A 19,355-nucleotide genomic window follows, 5' to 3' on the forward strand; every position below is an offset into this window, starting at 1 on the left:
CCGTGTTGTGTCATTTCTTCTAGGGCTAACCTATTCTATCCAGGGTAATCCTACACAGTGTGCCTAAGATTGCTGCCTAGCCTGATACCTTAATACATACAACACTGGTGGAATGTATTATCCAGAATGTTTGCACCAATCCTGCATTTTGCTTACTCTTAGAGTTTTCTCTTATCTCTATGTAACCTACCTATTGCTGTACTCACCAAATCCTATGTATTATGTGCATTGTTTTGATGTCTTTAAAGTGCCTAGAGCCCTGTTGGAGAAAGTGCGCCACAGTATATAAATAAAACCTACTTACATCCCCATCATCAGAATCCTCATCATCGACATTCTCAATAGCCATCTTTGGTAAGGGCAAACGCCCATAGTAGCGGATGACAACTTCTGGATGTTAACCAATGACTGTCAGTACAGAACCCAGTCATATGGCCTCTGGGACAGACGGAGATTGGTCCACCTGCCTGTTTGTCAAGCAGATGCAATAATTGAAAACATTAGAAGCGTTATTTAAACCTGAGCAATGAATGGATTTTTCATCTGCTTTTTTGTATGGATAAACACCACAGCTGTTTTTGAAACACATCGGCCAGAGGAAGCCATGGGTGCCACAACAAGCCCGGTGGAAGTCGTGGGTGCCACACCAAGCCCGGTGTCAGTGGGTCAGGACTGGTAACTGGACCGGACATCTAAAGCCTGTTTAAGAACTGATATTATTCTAGTTCTCCACTGGACTCGGTAATTGCCCTCCACTTTCAGTTTTAGGATTCCTGTATGATTGTTTTGATGTGCTTATTTGAGAAGTATTTTAAGAAAGGTTCTGTACTAGTTTTGGTAATTGTTCCTTTTCTATGGGAACTACTTATGGTACATGAAGAATATTAAATTGTGTTACGCTACGATCAATGTTTTTTTCTCATCTTGTATGTAATCACAAGGATATCGACTTAAGTTTGGATTAATATCCCATCTGTAGACGTGGACAAATTAAGGGACTTATTCTCTAACTTTTTCTTGTATTGGTGTAGAGGCGCAGAAGCGCAAGTGTATATATTTTTTTTTTACCATTCTCAATAGCGCCAGCTACACCAATATAATCCTGGTGTACTTCTACAGTGACATCCTCTCTTCCTGTACACTGTGTACAGTATTGGCAAGGTCAGGCCTATACATCGCAACCGTGGACACACTTGGACTCTCCTTGGTTCCCGTTCTTTAAAAAAACATATTTTTTTTGAGAGGGAGGAGGGCTTCCATCTTCATGAGAATCGGAACCACCAGTCATGAACATTAGCCTTGCCTTGCCAGTTCGTGTTGTAAATGACATATTGCCAATTTTATGTTTCTCCACAATTTTTTTTATTTTGTTTCATGCTCTGTACGACATTGAGCATCGCCCTTAGTAGATGACGTTGATGGACTCGCATCGTCATTGTGATGACTGGTGGCAGCAGCTTCAGCTCTAGTAGTGGGATGTAGTTCCTGTTATTTTAATTGTTTGTCGTCAATTTTTATCAAAACAAAGCACCCCTAGACTGATACATTAAACTTAGTAGCATCCATTTGGTGCCGGATGGGTTCCCGACAGTCGGGATCCCGACAGTCATTTACCCGAGGTCGGCATCCCGACTGTCAAAATGCCGGCAGCCGGGTGACCGACGGCCACCCGCTATTTTCCCTCGTGGGGGTCCACGACCCCCATAGTGGGAGAATAGAATAGGTGGGTCGCGTAGCGAGCCACCGTGCCCGCAAGGGGCTTTTTTGCACTCGCCATGCTGTCTGACTCCGGGCAGTCGGGATCCCAACGTTGGGATAATGACTGTCGGGATCCCGACTGTCAGAGTCCCATACCACACCCGCATCCATAGACTAATACCACAGATGCAGCAGCATCTCTGGATTTATACAACCAACAGAGCACCTCTTTTTTGTTGGGGCCCAAACACACTAATTAATTATTCAGCCACAGGGGGCAGACCCTGTCACTGAAGTGATTGGTTTGTTAAACTGTGCATGTCCTATTTATGCAACATAAGGATGGGAGGGGGGTGGGAGGGCCCAAGGACAAATCCATCTTGCACCTCTTTTCTTTGCATTATGTGCTTTTTGTGGCCAAGTTTTGAAATATTCCATCCTGTCTGCCACTGCAGTGCCACTCCTAGATGGGCCATGTGTTTGTGCCACCCAATTGTGTCACTTAGTCATCCAGCTACCTTGGTGCAACCTTTTGGCCTTAAAACAATATTGCGAAGTGTTAAGAATAGATTAGAAATGAGTGGACATAAATGTTATTGAGGTCAATAAAACTGTACGAACAATAAAAAAATATATTATTTTAGCTGTTTTTATGATTTGTTTAAAAAAAAAAGAGATCCAAAACCAAAACCCAAAAGGGTGGTCTGGGCAAAACCAATCCAGATCCAAAACACTAACGCATATCCAGATCCAAAAGCAAAACACAAAACCCGAAAAGTGTCCAGTGCACATCTCTAATAAACACACAAGTCCCAAATAAGCAGATAACAGACAATTAATATGCAGAATAAGTGCGGTGCATGACTGTAAAACTCATTGAAATGAGTGTCATCAGATGCAGCTTTCATGTCTAATTCAGGCTCTTTGTTCCAATCGTTGTGAACAATGACGTATAACCTACCGCGCAGGGGTCACCCGAGTGCTGCATGTGAAATGACAGTTCATTGCTTTTATCATTGCATTTAATTAAGGACACAAGTTTGTGAATGCAAATTTCTGTGGATGAATTGTGTGGGAATAAAAGGAAATCATTCCACCCAGTCAAAGATCTCTGAAGAGATCATGTTTTTCAGGTTTCACTAATATGTTATAGATGTTATTCATTTAGCGTATAATATGGTTATGAGTCAATGAATGTATGTAGTTAGGAACATTTATGGAGATTAAGGAAATTATAAATTAGTTTTTATAATCTTTGTATTATTATTATTATTATTATTATTATTATTATTATTATTCATTATATTGCTGTTTCTTTCAAGACTACAATTTAAAAAAACTGATACAGTATTATACATATATTGGTTATTTGAACCTAATGCTGTGCACACCCTAATGCAACCTCCCCCTCCAGTGACCCTGACGGCCAATCACCACGGCTGCTGGGCCATGAACTCTGATTGGTTAATGAGCCGGCACCGCATTTTAAATGGCTGAGGGCCACTGGAGGCCCTGTAGCTGAATCTCTGTAGCGGCAATTGGGCATACATTCATGATGACCCCACCTGTACCCTCTGCCCCTAAAGTGCTTCAGCTACAGGGCCTCTGACAGTCTTCAGCCATGTGAAATGCGGCACCGGCTCAGGAGCCAATCAAGGATCATGGCCTGGCAGCCAATCGGTGACTGAATTTCCAATACCCGAGGGTCGCTGCCGGAACTACGAGCATATGAATCCCATCGGCAATGAGCATGTAAGCCCGCTGGACAATGAGCATGTAAAATACCTGGACAACAAGCATGTAACCCCTCTGGGTAATGAGCATGTAAACCCTTGGGCAATGAGCATGTAACCCCTCCGTGTCAAAGTGCATGTAATCCCAGTGGCAATGAGCATGTAATCCTCTGTGGCAGGGAGCATGTATCCCCCTGGCAATGAGCATGTAATATGAAGATAGGTGTCCAAAAGAAAGGACCAAGGAAGAACAAAACTGGTTTTTGGGGCACTCTTTATACAAAATTGTGAAAAGATGTATAATGATTGAGTTAATATATAACTTTTATTGGGGTTTACTTAAAATATATGTGCGTCTAAATGCGGCGTCAAAGATATGAAAAATTAGAATATATAAATTCAAAGAAACATAATAGACATAATAAACTTAAATAGCAGCAATAGTAAATCACAATGGATCACAATGGGTTGGCGAAAATGTTTTCACCTGGGGGACCACCCCCTGTGGATTGGTGTATTATAAACGTCCGGATGTTATATTGGTAACATGTGGTACGGAGTAATACGGGTAAACGTTCACAACAATTGCGGATACATACTGTAAGACGTGAAAGATAGAAGGAATAAGGGAAAAGAACAGAAAAATGGTCTTTCCTGAGATACCTGGTGTTGTGCGGTCACCTGTTATTGATACGGCACCAGATATTCCCTATCAGTCACCCGGTAGGTACTGATCTGGCCAATAACTGTTTAGCTACTGAGATCAGACGAGATCAGGCGGCTCAGTAATGTATGGTCGTATACTCTATTGGGTGAAGCAACACAGGGATAACATTTGGGACAAGTGTCACTTCTGCTTTCCAGAGACAGAGGGAGACTACAGCCTGTTACACTAAGTATTGCAGGAAAGGTCCGACCTGATTGTGGATGAGAGAGCAACGAGTTATGAGGACAGGAAGCACTGAGATTATTGCAGTAACCAAATCCTTCTACTACCCTCCATCCTATGGATATATTGGATGGAGGTTGAGAGTAATAATCTGGTAGTGCTCAACTCAAGAAATAGAGAACCGAAAGAATGAAAGGGATAGGAGGGCCCTTCTTAGAGGGATGAATGTGCCCCCTATTCGGTTGGTCTAACTGGTGACATAAGGGAATTACACGAACACCAGAGTAGATCCGGGGGTTGTGTGTTACAGTTCTGTGTAATGTAAATCACAGAGGGACAGTACAGTTTGTCAGAGTCCCAAAGTAAATGCACGGGTAGTAAGAAGGTACAGGGATTAGAAACACCAGAATTAGATTAAATGTATAACCATTGTCATCCTATGCATTTAAGTCCCATGCGTTGGATGCCCAAACTAAGAGCAGGCAGAGAGATTGCTGATGGTGGCTGCAGGCACGGGGGTAATGCAGGCATGTGGTATAACGGTGTCTGGTATAATGGGCCCTGCTTGCTGGGCTGCATGTGTTCGGAGCCCAGTGATTAGGTTAATACGGCCCTGTAGAATGCATGTCACCCTGCTATATGAACCCATGCCCAGGGCTGCAAACTGAAGATGAACGTATGTACGGGTGCACATCCGTTTGCCAGAGCCCACACAGAGGACAAATACTTTGATGGTGACTTACAATTTATAATACTTTTGCAAGGCATATTGTATATACAGTATATTTCTACTTACACTTTGCAACATGACTCAATGTTCAGCTTTCATGATGTACCTTAAAAAGTTCTATATTGTTAAATATAATGCTTATGTTTCTAACTTGTGGTTTATTTAATATAGGAAGCTTGCACTTGTTGCTTTTACGCATAAATATCTGAACCATGTCTGATAGAGTCAGTGTTTTCAATTTAGAAATGTTGCAGTAGAAATGTTTTCCATCATGATCTTTGGTTTTTCCATTTCCTCTTTCCCGGACGCAGGTGAATATACAAGGCACTCGTGGCACATTCTCCAAGACTTGGCTGAAACATGTAGCATCTCAAAAGGTCATCATCCTGCTCTGCAAGTGGTCAACGAGGGCAGTCTCACGTTCTATATTATGGAGAATCTTTGTGTAATTTCACTAGACAGATATTCAGATTCCTGGCAGAAATGTACAGTGCTCTATAAAGTGCGTGATGATTCCTCTTCCATCTCATGTGATTTAAAAACTATTATTTGTGTATTTTACTGCTAATTAAATACTCTAAAGTTCCTTCTAGATTATGGTCACCTATTTATTGGCTCATTGAGTTTATCGTTACCTTTTTTTTTATGTTTCCATTAAAACTCTGGAAATAAAGAATTAAACTGAAATAATAGGAAAATCATCTGTGTTTTGCCCCAACACTGCTGCGCTTCCTTCTGGTCTGAGGTTACTGGAGTTCCGCAGTTTATGTCTGTTTTGTGCTGTACACTACATGTTCCATGATCCTATAACATTTCCTTGCAGGTAGGGAAGGCAGCGAAATGCGTCCAAGGAGTATTTGTCTAATTAAATATTAATAGAAGAACACAACAGTCTTCAGTTCTTTTGTATCTTTAGGGCCACATTTATCAATCAATATTAGGGGCTTAATCCCTGAAAACACCTGTTTTTGGAGGTTAGGCGCAAATATTAAGTATCACCCAAATGTATCAGGAGGGACCGCAGCAGGAATCTCCGATCCTTCTTGCACTGCCGCCGGCCGCCTCCACCATAGATTTCTATGGGGGATGCGAAGCTGCCCGATGTATCAACATCAGGCAGCAGCGCATCGCATACCTGGGCTACCGCCATTCTGAGATGGCAATAGCCCATTGTAATTGCGATCATTGATAAATGGATCCCTAAGTCTTGTGAATGACACAGAACACCGGTGCTCATAGCGGGCCAAATTTGTCACCGTCCCCGATGGTCTTGGTTTGTGCATGAGTGAATATGCAAATGTGCAAACCCTGGGAGCGATCAGCTTTGGCGAGTTTCAAACTCAACGCGCCCTACTCTGCAGGAGGGGAGGGAAAGGGGCATGGCCATAAAAACACTGGGCATACCCCTACAGACACAGGCATGTGCCCACCCCGAATTTGATGGATAGCTGGCGCTGTAAAATGCAGTCCAGGCTGACTTTTCTTAATGAAGGCTAGACAAATCATTTGATTTCCCCCCTTATGGCCACATGTGAGTGCATGTGTTAGCGACCGTTCACCTCATCCCGCATGCTAGTGAGAGGTTTGATCCACGGGGGAATGGGCGTTTAGTGGGGCGGTCTTCAGCTGCGAACATACGCAGCCTAGCATCTGAATCAGGCCCACTAGTCCTTATTTTCCAAATAATAATAGTCCAAATAATAGTCCAGATTGAAGAGTGGCCGAAGCTTGGCAGCCAGGAAAAAAATACAAATTGTATCAAATTGAAATTGATTTACAAAAAAGTCCAAGCATTTAAGAAACACTCATTTTCTCAATCGGGTATGGTCATTAGGATGACAGAACAGGTCTCCTCCAATCCCCAGGCAGTGATGTCAGTCTGAGGTGCATCTCTACAAGGGAGGAGGAGGAGGACAAAGATGATGACGAGTTAAAAATCTTTAAAAAAAATATTTTGCAAACGTATTTAAACTTTAAATATTTGAAAAGACCAAAAAATTATGGTCGATTTAAAAACAAAAAATAATAACTTTCTTAATTATTCTGATCAATTACATAATTATGAATTAAACATCCACAGCTACTGTAACTTTAAATATCTATCAACATCGTATAGTAGAGACAGCCTTAGTTTTTTTCAACATTCTTTGAACATTAACTATGATTTTCTGTTTGAATTCAAACTGTTGCTTTTACTGTCTATAGGACACATATATCTTCCTGGGATTATTAGTGTTATAGGCAGTCCATGCTATATCAGGGTTGCGGAAACGTTTCAGTCTAATAGCAAATCAATTTCACAAGGGTCATAACTCCCATTTTGTTTGCAGAACCTCAGAAGTGTGTTTATCACGCACCATAACATATTTATTTGCCTCCTTCCGCGGACTCGCGGCGCTTCTGCACTCATGTGATCTTTATTTTAAAAGTATTTCTTAGACATTACTGTAAATGTGACACTTCCAAAACTTTTTAAGCGTCAGCTTTACCGCCCCTCGGAATAAGCCAGCAGTGACAATTTCCGAAGGCTTATAGCCATTCATTCTGGTGAACAGCATTTCACAGAAATACTTTCCAAAATTGATTTCATATCTTTCGAGTCACATGCAGTTACTAAAGTGGAACTCTGAGAGGGGAAGGCAACATCTCGGGGAATTTTGGGCGCTGAGAAAATAGACAGGCATGAAATTGGTGTCACTGTCACAATCAGCCAAATAAACTGGAATAAGTTCTTTATAGAGTCAATGGAAACATTTACTTTACTAAGCCGCCTTCATGGGGAAGGATCGTGTTTTAGGTACTTTGTCAAATAGTATTCCAGGACTCTGTGTATACTGCTCGCTCAGGACTCTGTGTATACTGCTCGCTCAGGACTCTGTGTATACTGCTCGCTCAGGACTCTGTGTATACTGCTCGCTCAGGACTCTGTGTATACTGCTCGCTCAGGTTTCAGGATAAAGGATTTAAAGGAAAGGACAAATGAGGTTCTGCATTATAGATCAATGCAGCCCTGCCTCTATATAGCACAGGTAGGAAGTACAGTATACTGTATATACCACATATTTATAGCATAAAGGTGCAGAGCCATTCTTAAGGTGCACACACACCATACGAGACTTGGTAACGATATGCACTATAATGATATTTTTATGCATATCGTCTAGTGTGCTGGCACTATATCATTATGATGCACACTCCCACGGATCGGTAATGACCCCCCCCCCCCCATGTCATCTGAACATGCAGAAGCTTTGACTATATTGTTAGCGAAGTATGTTCCTGTATATAGCAATATCCACTGAGTAAGTGTGGGCACTGGTGGTCTTCGGGGACTAAGTGCTGCAACGCTGCCGGGGACCTGCAGAACTGCTTGTCTGAAATCCTGGCGCTCCTGCTCACATTAAAAATGTCTATCACAAAATGGCCAGAGGGGATGGGGAGGCAATGAGCAGGTAAAAAGCCCACATACCACCCCCTGCCTGCATTGCACCCCTTGCCTGCATACCACCTCTGGTTTGCACACCACCACTGGCTGCATGCTACTTCCTGCCTGCATACCACTTCCTGCCTACATGCCATCCCCTGCCTGCATACCACCCCCTGCCTGCATTCCACCCCTTGCCTACAAACCACTTCCTGCCTGCATACCAACCCCTGCCTGCATTCCACCCCTTGCCTGCAAACCACTTCCTGCCTGCATACCACCCCCTGACTGCATACCACCCCCTGACTGCATACCACTTCCTGCCTGCATACCATCTCCTGCCTGCACACCACCCCCTGCCTGCATACCACCTCCTACCTGCCTACTACCCCCTGCCTGCATACCACCCCCTGCCTGCATACCACCCCCGGCCTGCATACCACCTCCAGCCTGCATACCACCCCCTGCCTGCATACCACCTCCAGCCTGCATACCACCCCCTGCCTGCATACTACCTCCTGCCTGAATACCACCCAATGCCTTCATACCACCCCCTGACTGCATACCATTTCCTGCCTGCATACCATCTCCTGCCTGCACACCACCCCCTGCCTGCATACCACCACCTGCATGCATGCATACTACCTCCTGCCTGAATAACACCCCTTGCCTGCATACCACCTCTGGCCTGCACACCACCCCCTGGCTGCTTACCACTTCCTGCCTGCACACCACCCCCTGTCTGCATACCACTTCCTGCCTGAATACCACTTCCTGCCTGCATACCACCCCCTGCCTGCAAACCACTTCCTGCCTGCATACTATTTCCTGCCTGCATACCACTTCCTGCCTGCATACTATCTCCTGCCTGCATTCCACCTCCTGCCTGCATACCACCCACTGACTGCATACCACTTCCTGCCTGCATATCATCTCCTACCTGCACACCACCCCCTGCTTGCATACCAGCTCCTGCCTGCCTACTACCCCCTGCCTGCATACCACCCCCAGCCTGCATACCACCTCCAGCCTGCATACCACCCCCTGCCTGCATACCACCTCCAGCCTGCATACCACCCCCTGCCTGCATACTACCTCCTGCCTGAATACCACCCCCTGTCTGCATACTACCTCCTGCCTGAATACCACGCAATGCCTGCATACCACCCCCTGACTGCATACCACTTCCTGTCTGCATACCATCACCTGCCTGCACACAACTCCCTGCCTGTACACCACCTCCTGCCTGTATACTACCCCCAGCCTGCATACCACCCCCTGCCTGCATACTACCTCTGGCCTGCACACCACCCCCTGTCTGCATACCACTTCCTGCCTGCATACCACTTCCTGCCTACATGCCATCCCCTGCCTGCATGCCACCCCTTGCCTGCATACTATTTCCTGCCTGCATACCATTTCCTGCCTGCATACTATCTCCTGCCTGCATTCCACTTCCTGCCTGCATACCACCCCCTGACTGCATACCATCTCCTGCCTGCACACCACCCCCTGCCTGCATACCACCTCCTGCCTGCATACCACTGCCCGCCTAACATCCAATTACCATAAACGCCGGATTCCTGTCGATCAACTTGAGTGCGGTCAGTCATAAAAGAAAACAGGATTTTTTTTTTGCAGGATGGAGGCAGCATACACAGCCTACAGATTAATGAGTTATATAATATGACTTTAGCAAGGCACACGGCACATACAGATGTGTCCACATACATCTTGTAGATGTTATTCATCTGGATATAAACTGAATCCGAATGCTGCTGTCACAGAGATGATTTATTTTTATTTTCTCTGTCACTGAGTTTTAGACACAAAAATAGACATTGCTGCTTTCCAGGGAGCAGACCGGCTGGTAAAATGCAGCCTTGTAGTTTTGTGGCACCCTGAGAGGTAAGCCACGCATCACTGTGTAATGATTACCGATGCAAGCAGTGCTTCCTGCATGTGAGCAGGATGATACCACAGGTTGGAATCGTGGTCTGGTGCATTGCCTTTTATTTGCTGTCTTAATAGTTACTGTGATCCAAAGCACAGGGTTTCTCTAACCTTAATCTGTTTACACATTAGACAATGTTTCCCAAGGATATGCATATGTTAAAGATATCACTAACAGTATTTTTGTGCATCTTGTTTAGTGGGTACGCACTATATCATTAACAACACATCCCTGCAGGTTTTTATCGACCCCCCCCCCCCTGTCATCTGTACATGCAATAAAATTCACACTACAGTATATTGTCAATGACCGCATGCTCCAGTATGTGGCCACCGGGCAATATTGCTTAATGTGTATGCACCCGAGGGTTAAATTCAAATTTTGTGGGCTCCATAGCAAAATCTTGAAAGCCCTAGATCGAGCCCCCTTTTACACATTACACCAGGTAGAGCCCCTTATACATGTTATACCAGACAGAGCACCCAGTGACCCCATTCAAAGCCCCCCATTACATGTTACACCAGACAGAGCCCCCATTAAGCCTGATAAGCCAGGCAGGGACCCCAATTGCACCAGGTAGAGTTCCTGTTACATGTTACACCATGAAGTGTGCCTAATACACCAGTTAGTACCCCCTTATCACCTGGTAGATCCCCCATAATTCCAGGTATAGCCTACATTACATGTTACACCCAGGAGCCCCCGTTATACCAGGTAGAGCCCTCTAAAAAGTTATGCCAGGTAGAGCCCCCTTACATGTTCTGACAGGTAGAGCCCCCATTATCCCATGTAGAGCCCTTAGTCTCATTATGCCAAGTAGAGCCCCTGTTATGCCAGGTAAAGCTTCTTTACGTGTTACTGTATGCAAGTTAAAGTACCCATTAAACCAGGTAGGACGACTCTCATGCCAGGAAGGGCCCCTGTTACACATTAAGCCAGTTAGAGCCCATATTACACCAGGTAGAGCCCCTGTTACACTTTATGCCAATTAAAGAACGAGGGTAATGGGAGAGAAAGAGAGAGAGAGAGAGAGAGAGAGAGAGAGAGAGAGAGGGGGGGGGGGGGGCGAGGACAGAGGCATAACTAGAACTATGTGGGTTCCATAGCAAAATCTTGATAGGGCCCCTCTTATACACTGCACCAGGTAGATACCCTTTATAATCAACATCATGTAAAGCCCACATTACACCAAGTAGAATCCCTCATTTAGATCATGCCAGGTAGGTCCTCCTTTACACATTATGCCAGGTAGAGAACCCTTATACACATTTAAACCAGGTAGAGACCCCTTATAAACATTTACACCAGGTAGAACCCCCTTATACATTTTCTGCCAAGCAAAGTCCCCATTATACTCGTTATGCCAAGCAAGGCCCCCATTGCACGTTAGACCAGACACAGCCCTCGTTACACCTCTTATGCAAGCAAAATCCCCTGTTACACCAGGTAGAGCTCCCATTACTTGTTACACCATGTAGAGCACCCATTACGCCAGGTAGATAGTATTATACCACACCCCTAAAAATATCACAAAGCGCTGCACTCGGAGCCCAAACTCCCCACTGCTATATGCTCCATGCAGCACTGCAGCCTCAGGGGAATGAAGGGAAGGGGCAGTGTTTATGCTACAAGTGGTGTCAGCAGGCCTTGGAGGCAGACAGTGACTAGGTGCAGGAGTAGCAGCGGGCTCTTGTGTCAACCAGAGTCCCATAGTAGTAGCACTCCCTGCACCATCGGTAGTTACGCTACTGGTATGCAATATATCATTTGCTCAGAGAGTTCCAGCCAGTTTAAAGGAAATCATTAATGTTATCATTATCCTGCTCCCCGTATACTGGGAGAGAGGAACCCAGAATACATATGAAGTGACCTGCAGTGCTGAGTCCCTAATGTTCCGGCTCTGTCCCCAAGCCAATGCTATGTACCTCCCCACCACTGCTGCAATGTCTCCACCACCATTCTGTGTTATGAGAGAAACATCTTCTTCTGCTTCAGGATGTTTACTTAATACGTTTATTCCTTATTGTGTGTCAGATAGATAACTACAGTAGTAACCAAACATATTATGAATTTTGAGTTCATCAATACATTCAAGAGCTTCAATAACTTGTTGTATCTTAGAGATCCGCATATAAATCCATTGTTATTGAATATGACTGATCAGCAATGAGACCTGGTGATCTCTCAGTCTCACACACTCCAGTAGCCACTGGGCTGTCAGCTCTGTAGGGCATTCTACTCAGTGCCAGTGGCTGGCCCGTCTGTGACACCTGCAGGAACTGCCACTAAAGGCCCTTATACTATGTGACTTCTACGAGGGGAGAAGTCGCATAAGATCCCCATTGAACCACGACAGCTTTCTGGATGGCAGGATTGCATATGAAACAAATTTCATCTGTTGGGGCAGCAGCCTCTCTCTGCAACCAAGATTTTTTTTTAAAGGGGGCATGGTCATCCCTGCTTTGCTTATGCCCCTCCTCTTAGTACCCAGGCCTAAACCCACTCTCGACAGCCCTCTGTGTATGTAGGTGCTATATAAATAACGGTTAAAGATTATAATAGTTTATAAAGATTCTCTGTCTGTATATTTTAAGAGAATTATCAGTACGGAATATTTTTAAGGTTTGAAGATGTTGCTGCTTGTAGTAATAGCTATTTAATTGCACCATGAATGCAGTGTTCAGCGGAGGGGAACTGGACAGGTCGTCCACTTGGCGCCACTTTGGGTGGAAAGGTATTGTAAAGGTCAGCAGCTTAGTAACCGGTGCAAACTCTTTTAAATTGCTTTCATTTTACTTCCCAATTGTACAACACGAAAGGCTTTAAAAAAAAACGATATTCAGAACAGGAGTTGGAAGCAAAAATATGTTTCTGGTATTTAAATAAGCCAAATAAACCCAGTATCAAGGAAATGCAATTTACTGTGCTAAATTGGCACCTAGCATATAATTAAACAACAAAAACGACCCAAATCAACAATAGCAAAATGCAGCTGCAGAATTGTTGGATACAGATTATTTTACCAGTATGCTAATTGGCCACATTTTCCAGTGCGGGGACCGTTCCTAGGAAACGGCCTATGTAGCTGCGGTGCTCACTGGAGGGGTTGGCATTTTTCCCCATGATCCGAATCCTGCATTGACAGAGTGATTTGCAAAATTTACAGTTAAGTAAAAAATATATATGTTCTCCGAACAAAATGTGTTCTGTGGCTAACAGCTTTCTGTGTCCCAGTGCAACGATTCCTGGAAACTTCAATCCACTCCTCTGCACGTTCACCAATATATATAGTAGTACAGGAGAAAATATATACTCGCGCTGTAATATATCACAGTACCAAGGTCTCCCAGGAGCACGGTTCATGTACTTCTTGTTTTCTAACAACAGTGCTTGCCGGAACTCCTGGCCTTTGGGATCTTATTTACTGTACTGTGTAGAGTTGCTTAGATTTTATATATATTTCCAGGAGAAGCGGCGGGGACCCCTGAAACATAGAAAGAAATAAAGGCATTGTTCTCACTCTGAGTTCCATCTGCTTCTTTGATAATAGTCACTTTGAGGAGGACAATGGAGCAATTACACCATCCATATCTGTAAGTGCGGATTCCAGTGGTTATATACTGTATATCTACTGACCAATAGGGGCCACTTGATGGGCCACATTGACTCGGCAGTGCAATGGAAAAAAGGCATATCCGGCCTGTAGCTGATGTTACACACCATACTCTAAAACGCTCAGACACGCCTAGTGTTTTCCGGGACAGTCCAAGCATTTTAATATGCAAGCCTGCGTTTGTCTTAGCACTCCCACTAAGCATCCAGTTCCCACATCCAGGTGCCTACTTCTTGTAAATCACCTTGCAAGTGGTGTGCATAGAAATAGTTGCAGGCTTTCATCGGAGGATGGCCTCATGCATCCGTACTGCGAATTGTACGCAACGCAATTGTCTACTGTGCAAATTCATAGCCATGCAATCAGGTCTGAATTTGACCCATAGTATTAAATGTGTCATAGTAACAAAGTAACATAGTTTGTAAGGTTGAAAAGTCCATTGTGATCAACCTACTGTATTTATAAAATGATACTATAGTATCCTTCCCCCAGCGTTCCCTGAGCCCTTTTGTAAGCAGCAGAGTGAGTCTCTTGAAAAAAAGAATGACTGTTTCTCAACAGCTGGCATCTGTAGAAGTGCAAGTAGATGATGATGACATTGCTACAGCAATGATACAGAATTTAAAGCCTAAGTTTGGCTGATGAGTTGAGGTGTTGGAGGCAAATACAGCAAAATCAATCATAGAAGCAAGAGCAACATGACTACAGTTCCAAAAACATGTGCGCCTTCGATTCAAGTGCTGAGACTACTACTGTACATTCAATTCAAAAGGTAGAAAATTCGGTACTTATGTAATATCTGGGCTCCCGTTTTTCTTATGAGACCGCGTCCGCTCGCCACACTATATAAAATCAACTCCATGCGTAGTTGGATAGTAGGGGTATGAAAAAATGGGGTGCATTTAACATGGGAGCCCAGATAATACATAAGTACCGAAAATTAAAGTTCCAATACTGCAATTGTCACAATATACTTCACAAAACATATGTATGCAAGCAAAATAATATGGTTTCAATGTAAAGCAAGAAATGCATATGCAAAATGAATCAGCTTAGATTGTTACAGATAGCAGCAGGAAAAATTACTGGTATATTGACTCAGGTGCAACAAGATACATTAATTACAATGATGAATGGTCCATTACCAACCAAATATGACCCTTGAAAGGTACAGTATTGGCAAACTTGGCAAATAAGTACTCACAGCTACTAAAGTTTGAACTAGGGATGCCAATCTTGGGGCATTGGCTTCCCTAATAAAGAAAATGCCCCGGCTGCCCCGCATATTAACCTGAGGGCGGGAGCTGCCAGGAGCTGTGCTGGTGGGTGGCTGTGAGGATGGCAGAGCTACTGGGAGCTGGGCTGGGCAGAGTTGCATCTGGCATAGAAGATTTAGCTTGGAGATAGGAGGCATTTTCCCAGTGGCCATGAGAAGGAGACAAGTTATAGAGACAATAATGGAGGATATGGTGGTATGGTGGTGGTGGATTATGCTTCTGCTTGTGTGGGTTGCAATTGAAGTTGATGCAGACACAAGACCTTTTTTTTTTACTTCATTTTCTACATGTCATTGAAAAATGCTTGAAGTTGTTTTAAAGTGTTCCTCATGTTTGCTACCTGGGACAGTTCCAAAATAAAATAAAACTCATACATCAATTTTAACAAATTTAGAGTTTGGACTTGGAATGAAAAAAATGTAATCAGTTTAAAAATGAATGCCAAAAATGTATTTATATATCTTTGAAAATGATATACTGTAAACCCCAAGAGTTCAACTGAGATTTCACAGTTGCTGGAATCATGCGCCTGATTCTGAGTTCCCTAGAACTCAGCAACAACTGCCCTCCTTAGTTTCCTCACTTTCTCCCTCTCCATAGGCGTGCGCACAGGGTGTGCCAGGTGTGCACATGTACACCCTAATGCACTAAGTAACCCGGCACCGACCACAACTATCATCAATTTATTTGTATTACTATGGGAGCCATTGTGTTTCTATTACTATGGGTGCCATTGCGTATGTTTAATGTGTGCTTTATTTTTGAATTGATACCAAGTAGATGGTGATAGACATGCCCAGTAGTTGGGGGTAGGCACGCACCCTCCAATGTTGCACCCCCTAATAAAATGGGCTGCACATGCCTATGACCCTCTCCATACTATGTCGAGGAGAACCATAAGAATCAGTCTGTTCTTCGCCGTCTAGACTACTGGGAATCACACAAAGATGTCAAGTGCTTAAACACCGCCAGCAGCCCAGGCGAATGCCCCCCCCCCCCTTCACCGAACCTCTCGGTACCACATCAGCTAACACATCCCCTCGTATCTGGACGATAGCAGGATAAATCATTTGATGGTCGCAGACGATCGAGTGATTTCTCTTGTCTTCGGAAATAAAGGTCAGTCTGAAATGACTTCTATTTCCTCCGCAAATCACCGATGATGGGGCTGGCGCTGATGTCCTGTGATGTCAGCCACCTGCCACAAGGAGGCATCGGCCCACCTGCGTCCCCAGGGGAATGCCTAGCGTTTTCATGAGGATGGCCATAAAACGCTGGGAATTCCCCTGCTCTGGACCCTGCCCGCCCCTTTCTCTCCCCTACCCGTCCGAAGGCCCCGCCAACTGTGATAATTGCCAAAGGCGTTCATATAGCGCCCTACAAATGCGTAAATACGTGCATTCACATGCGCATAGCTGTACCATCGGTCCGCAGTGCTAATATGCTAGGAGAACCGATCAATAATGAATCAGGCCCTTATTTCTGACCGACTAGGACAGACATATGCAATCATGCGTAAATTCACACGTGCACATGCACCGTATGCAATAACACGCCAGTGACCATTGAATGATGGCGAATGCGCACACGTATAAAAGGGACTCTGAAGTCTCTCGGAGATATGGACAAGCAGCTGACGTCCAGTGAAGACCCTCCTGCGAGACAAGAGGCCCAGTCCCAGGATCACTTACCCCATACCCGACACCCGCAACACATACATTAGTGAGACAATACACACACAGCATTTCACTCTCTATACACATCCCCATCAATCCCCCCCCCCCCATTCCCCCACCTCACCCATCCCTGATAGAGTGCGCAGTCCCTCCTCCTCAAACACATGCATAGTAAGGGTTGTGGACTAACCCTAGGACCGCTGCTCCTACTCATTCCATGCTCGCCACATAATCCACCCCGTACCCCAACCCTGGTAGAGTGCGATACTATCCACCATTTATCCGGTGATGTCAGCTGCCCGCACCCTGCACCTGCGTCAAGGCCCTTATTACCATAAGAACGCCCAGCATTCTCACGGGAACGCCCATGAAAAGCTGGGCGTTCCCATATGCTAATAGAGCCTTGTGCCCCTCCCCGCCCCTGTCCGCTGTCCTGGGTGTGTGCACCCGGCGTATGCACATGGGCAGAAATGCTCAGTACAAAAAAACATCTGTCCCCGTTTGAACGCAGCCCTACTGCGAATTAAAGAGAATAACCCCCAAACACTATTGGTTCTCCTGTAACATGCTGCTCCCATTACCACAGTATACATGCACTAACTGGAGAAAATATATAAGCTTCGTTATCTATAAGGAGCAGCAGCCCATGCGCCCACCCTCTCTAATTACAGGCCTTTGTTACTGTGGAGCTAGGTGTGAAATGTATTTGTGGCTAGCCCATATTTGCAGTATATATGACGATGAAACATCTGATATTTTATCATATCTTTTATCAAACTGTGACAGGGGTTTCTCTATATAGTAAGACCTTTGTGGGAAATATGTCAAATCATAAAAGCTATGATAACTAATTACATCTGAAATTACTATTATATGCCAATGCCTCGTTACATGATTTGGCAGGTGAATGTCATGAGACAGTAATTCTTCAATGTCACAGACACACCATTCATTATTTATCATTTCCTTTCTTCTCCAAGAAAGAACAAATAATTCTGTATTGTTTGACTTTGATTAATCAGAGCATTTGATTCATTTGATTCATCTGAGTATTTAACAATGCCGCCGCTGTGGCCTCCTCTAGCATCCTCAAAAACTGCCTGCTGTAAGGGGGCGGCCATTTTGTGAGGGACATTTTTCATAAGAAGCCTGAGCCAGGTGGAGCACCGTGATGCAGTCTAGTAAATCTGCGAGCCCCGACTCCCGGACACAGCATATGCGGCGGCAGGCGGCACCGTAACAATAGAGCCCACGCTTAGTCAGCGCCTCCCCGCCATCGTGGGGTCTGCGGCGCTATAGTTACGCCACTGGATGAAACCCTCATTTTTGGGGGGGAAGTTTACAAGGTGATTGACAGGAAGTAGGCATCTGGGGGTGGCAACCGGCAGTTTCATGGGAGCGCCAAGATGAATGGTGGGCATGCCAAAAAAATGCTGAGAGTGTTACAGAAAATGCAGGAGTACCCAAATGTTTTAGGGGAAGGTGTGTGATGTTGGGAACAGGCCGGATATTTTCCTGTTTCCATCGCACCGCCGAGTCAGCCTTTGGCTGCTATGATTTGTGCCGAGTGGAAAAATAATTTGATGGTGGGCGTCTTAAGAATTGTTTTCAACATATTCGCATGGCTTCTAAGAGATTTGTAGTCGTACGCATCTTTCCGCACAGTGATCACATTCATTCTGAAGGCAGGATTTCACTCAAGCAGGGTGGCGTGTACCTGAACGCTAGGCACATTCGCTGCCATGTGGTCAGGTCTGAATTACACCCCCCCCCCCCCCATAGATACATCGATCAACTATAACCTAACTACCTGTCTAATACTACTCCCTCTAGTGGCAGAAAAATAGAGTATCATGTGGTGTATGTTGGGGGGACAGGACGTGCAGGGTGTATTGGGTAAAATGGTATGTGGGTCTTTTTGGGGGACAGGAGGAGTAGGATATGTTGGGGGTAGAGAGGTATTTGCTGTAGGTGAGAAGACACTGGAAGTAGGTTATATAGGGTAGAGGGATATGGGGTGTATTTTGGTGGACAAGGGTTGTATTTGCAATACCAACAGATGTTTGATAGTTCCCAGAGCGCTTAGAAATGATGCCAATATCCTCTCATTAAGTGGAGTGAACCCCAAAAAAAGAGAAAAACATCTAAATCTTTTTTCAGATCTGAAAAAAGAGTGTGACACGCAAGCGCCGTCTGGTGGAACGCAAATACGCCATATCCTCCCTGTCTTCCGGCCAGATACCGGAAGTACGGGTATTATGAAACGCAAGGTACGATCAGTCGATTAGAAACAGCTGACGCCAGGAGAGAAGAACAATAAGAAGCGGACTCAGACTCTGTTTGTTCCTTTTTCCATTTTAG

The 19,355-nt window shown here is 44.7% G+C and overlaps 1 long non-coding RNA gene across 1 annotated transcript in view; it reads right to left on the reverse strand.

The window, feature by feature from the left end:
- Positions 1–6,880: 6,880 nt before the first annotated feature.
- Positions 6,881–19,355, reverse strand: part of LOC146025670 (uncharacterized) — a 54,172-nt gene continuing 41,697 nt past the window's right edge. The window contains exon 5 of the long non-coding RNA XR_014454262.1: positions 6,881–6,942. This is a non-coding gene — a long non-coding RNA (uncharacterized LOC146025670). The remainder of the gene's footprint in view (positions 6,943–19,355) is intronic.

This window comes from Crinia signifera, chromosome 1, assembly GCF_055691185.1.
Source record: "Crinia signifera chromosome 1, ASM5569118v1, whole genome shotgun sequence".
NCBI classification, from domain to species: Eukaryota; Metazoa; Chordata; class Amphibia; order Anura; family Myobatrachidae; genus Crinia; species Crinia signifera.